Here is a 5,005-nt window from a genome sequence, read left to right on the forward strand (position 1 = left end):
ACAATATTAAGAAAAGGATACATTGCTACTCACCATATAGCAGAGATATTGAGTTGCAGAGAGACTTGTAAAAATTATTAAGACTTTATTATTATAAAGTGAGCCTCCCGAAAGCAATACCTAGTTAGTTCACAACCTTTCTGAAGAGGGCATCAAACTGAAATCTGGCTGCCATTGAGAAATAACCAAAACTGTTGAATTTAAAGGCACTAAAATTATGTTGCTGAGGTTAATTACAGTACTAGATTTATTCCTCACACATCAAAGATAAAATACTCAATATAAAGTGTGAAATTATGTCATTAATTTTTAATAAACATCATTATGTGCTTACCAAGTAAGATTATTAAGACACTGAACTCTCATTCAGAAGAGATCATCCAGACTTTGGTTTCTCAAAAGTGATTAAGGCAAATACCAACATAGTTCTTTGAAAAAGGCGTGACTAATTTCCTTCTCCATCCTATTCTAATCCATATTTACATTGCATCTCTAATGACTGTGTCATTGACAGAACACTAAACCATAATTTTCCTTCCTTTTTCCTCCTTATCAGCAACGTGTCAAAGTGTAACATGCCCATTTTGCATATACTCCCTTCTTAGAAAGAGAGAAAGTAATAATGACAGGTGAAGGGTTTCTGGGGAAAAAAACAACCAATGTCAAAAAAAGGCCAAGAGTGATGTTATTAGTAGAAGGGGAATAACAGATGCTCCTCTCTCTCTGTACATCACATATTCCACAAAAGCAGCAATAGTCACTGAGTTACAGGGGCAAGAAATATTGGTAGTTCCGTAAAAATGACGAACGTTGGTTGACTTTCCAGCAAGAACAACCATAGTCAAATGACATTGATTGTTTTTGCTTACAATCTATAATGTGCTCCACCATCTTGTGTTCTGGCCATCATCTGTTACCGTTGCGTTATAACAAAAGTTGAGAGGGATCCTGAATGCAGTGTAATTTGGCCACTTAAAAGGCAGAAAAAAAAAGAAGAAATATGCTGTGATAAAAGATCATAGACTAAAAGAAGAGTGTCATCAAAGTAACAAAGGTGATTCATTTCCTAAAAGAGAAATAGGAGCTGATTGCAGGAATGGTGCTTGTTAACTTTAAGGTTGTGTGTACCAAATTACAAAGCTCATGGTTCATTATTGAGCAAGTGCTTTTGGAAATTCATTTATCAGTAATCGTTGCATTTCACTTATGGTAAAGTAATATGATAGTTATTATGACTTAACTGTTGTGATACATTTGCAGATGCAAGAGACTGAAATGCTTTTCAAGTATAGGAATTAAGGACTGAGAACAACTGGCACAATTCCATGGTATGTCATCTGAGAACAGACAGAATTCTTACCCCTCAGGACTCATCATTTTCAAATGTAAAACAAGAGAAACGTCAGTATAAAGGGAAAACTGACCTTGCATATAACCATGGTGTCACCAATCCTTATAACAAATGGTTAATGGAATTGACGCATTTTCCAATGTGAAACAGGAGAGACGTCAATGGAAAGGGAAAACTGACCTTGCTTATAACTATGATGTCACCAATTCTTGTAACGTAAAGGTTAATGGCATTGACGAGGAAATGTGCCACAATGCTATGATAGCTCTACATGGAATAGCTAGAGCAAGATTAAGAAGGATCCAGCATTCCTTAAAGTAACGGGCATTTCACTCAAGGACATGAGGGGTAAGAACCATTGGAGACTAACCAAAGCTCCTGAAGCAGTTCTCATACTTATTAGAGAGCGCACAAAGTCATTCAGGGTCAGACATTCCCACTATTCCTGCCATGATAACCCAAACAGACCAAGTGAGGTGGTGCAGTAGCTAGCACACTGGACTCGCATTTGGGAGGATGATGGATCAAGACTGTGTCCAGCCATCCTGATTTAGGTTTTCCATGATTTGCCTAAATCACTTCAAGGCAAAGGCCGGGATAATTCCTTTGAAAGGGCACGGCCGACTTCCTTCCCTAACCCAATGGGACAGAAAACCTCACTGTTTGGTCCCCTACCCTAGATCAACCAACAAATCAACCAACCCAAACAGAGTATATTTACCAGTGTGTTTGACCATGAGCCTTATGCACAAAATGTTCCTTGATGAAGTAAGACTGAATGTGCCACATGAACTTTATTTTATGTTTTTAATTAATTTAACATTAAATTCAATATTCCCTGAACACATGCTTGTTACAAATTGAAAGTGCATCAGATCATGAAGAAAAGAATGTATTAATGCAGAAAAAAAGAGGGCAGATAAATTTTTTGAAATTAAGCATACAAACAAGCTGCTAGAGAGGGGACTTGCATGTTAATTTCATTTGACTTCACACAGAACCTACCATTCCCTCATATACTCGTACTTACCAGTGATCCTCTGCAGGCTACTCCGGTATTATATGTTTGGTGTATACGATTTGGTAGCTGGCAGTGCTACCATGTACATTTACACAGAAGCAGTAGGATGAAAGGTAGCAAAGTAGTCACGTCTAGGTTGTTGCACCCTTTTAATAGCAAAGCCATCACTGTCAATCATTTAGTTATGCTGAGTGATAGGTTCTCTGGACAGAATAAAAATCATACAGTGGTATATTTCCAATACAAAGTAGCTCACTGCCTCCATGACAACAATGGCAGGGGCACCAAGGGAATTCATTTTAGTGAATCATGAGATTACTGTGTTATTTTCTTAATCTGTTTTCAGTACCACATGAAGTGAGGAAAATAAGTAAGAAAAAGTATAAAAAATCTATAACACATCACATTTCATTGAAAAAATTGTGAGAATATTGCCACTGAATTAAATGTGCAACTGTAATGACAGAATCTGCTGCATTAAAGGATGAATGGAAGAAATAGGCTGTTTTGTGACAATTTTAGGCAAAAACAACCAATGTCAGTATATTTTTTGTTGTTTAAAAGGACAGTTTTAAACTTTCAATGCCAAAAACTTCAGCAAACTGTTCCTTTCCTATGAGTAAATTTACAAAAAAATTTCCAGGTTTCAATGTAACACAGAATGCACATTTGGACAGTTTATTGCTTCTCCTGAACATTTCATTTTTTTGACACTGGTTGTTTTCATGAGAAGTTTTTCAATTACTGACCAGTTTTCATGCTACCGGTGCAGATGTAGCAAGTTGGAAACTCCTCCATCTGTTATGTTTTCTAATACCATGAATAACTAATTTGTTCCTGGTGTTTTGTTATTTTATTTTCAATGTTGTTGCACATGTAATCTGTACATGAATATTCCAGAATGTTATTTAGGCAAAGTTTCACTTAAATTCATTGTTCAGTTGGTACAATTGCTGTTATTGGTTGCAATGACGCAACAGAAGTGCACTTAATTAAAAGTTACAGTTAACTGAAAATTACGTAATGAGAAAACATTACAAGCTAATCAATAAAATAGGAAGTACTGCAACCACTCATTTGAAATCAGACATTCCACTTTTTCTGAGAACATACTTTAAATTACTTAAAAGTAATTAACTTACAAAATAATTGACATTGACAGTACAGATCACTATAAGGTTCGTTGCCAATTGTCTTTTTGTTTGTTAAATTCTGAACTTCGACACTTTACATTTGTTGCTATATTTCTTCTGAATCAAACACCACCCATTACTAATTAATTATGACACTAATTAAGATTTTTCATAATTTAACATAATGTAAAATTATTTTCAAGATGGGTGCCATATTGGTAGTTAGGGTATTCCAATTGCAGAATCATAACAGGATTCCATATGCTTTTTTAATTCACTAATCATCAACATTTTCTGTAAACCAAAAAACTGTCAAAATCCACACTTCATTCAAAATGGGAAACTGTGATCTAGCCTAGATCAACAAATATCTGTACACCAATTCTTAATTAGGGCACTCCACCCTAAAATTGCCTATTTGCAACTGGTGAGCAAATGTGCAACACCATTATGTCATAACATGATAACGTCTGCTGACAGCATTCTTACATGCAGCAGCTATGTCAGCCGGTATTGGAAAGTCCACATTCAGATACGAACTGCATGACATCTATATAAAAAGAATCTGTAGCCAGAAATTGTAGAAGCAATAACTATATCGGTCAGTAAGTGTCTTTGCCACAGTTGTAACAGCTCGTAAAATGTACTGCGATTCAGTTGGATCTCATGTCCTGTCATGTATCATTATTAACATAATGACAATATCTTGTAAGTATGTCACACTGTCATTTTGCATTCAACTATGATGAATGTAATTAATTTTGACAATGGTGTACTGCCAAGACAGCAGTCCAATACAGTGATTGACAGGATTGATTAGTGCAAACACACTTTCACGGTACAATCTCATTTAAGTGTGATGTTTTATGCTCAACCTGAAAAACAATGCATTACTCTGGTTAAATTTTTCTGGGACACAACAAAGTGACTAACATTGTGAAGGTTATACTGATTGCCTTTTGCCATACTGAACAATTGTTAATTATTTTGTTGAGGTTGTTTGTTGCACTAAAACTGGACAGAAGGAACTGTAATCAAGTAGGTATGTAACATTCCTCTACCCGCATTCAAAAGAAAACTGTGAAACCTGAACTGGCTATCAACAGTTAATATTTGAAAAGTGGTATAAAAAGTGACTAATATCCAGCATTACATACTGTGTGGGCTGCATTGTTGGAATTGTCCTTCTGCCAGTTGAGGGCTGACACACAAGCACAAGCAACAAACCAGGTAAAGTGAATAAGTTACACAGTGTCTTCTAAGGTTTTTGAGAAGGTAGTGTACACGGCCGGTAATCAGTAGTACAGAGTGTAATATTTTGTCAGACTTACATTTTGGATTCACAAAAAGAACACCAACAAAAGATGCGCAATACACAAAACTTCTGCTTTTCAGTGAGTGGTTTCCTTTAATTCTAAAATATTTACATTCTACAAGAACTATCTCACAACATATGAATGTTAGTTTCTCTCTTTCTTGCAAAGTGGTTGGGAACCTTCC

Source organism: Schistocerca nitens, chromosome 6 (assembly GCF_023898315.1).
Source record: "Schistocerca nitens isolate TAMUIC-IGC-003100 chromosome 6, iqSchNite1.1, whole genome shotgun sequence".
In the NCBI taxonomy this organism is placed as follows: Eukaryota; Metazoa; Arthropoda; class Insecta; order Orthoptera; family Acrididae; genus Schistocerca; species Schistocerca nitens.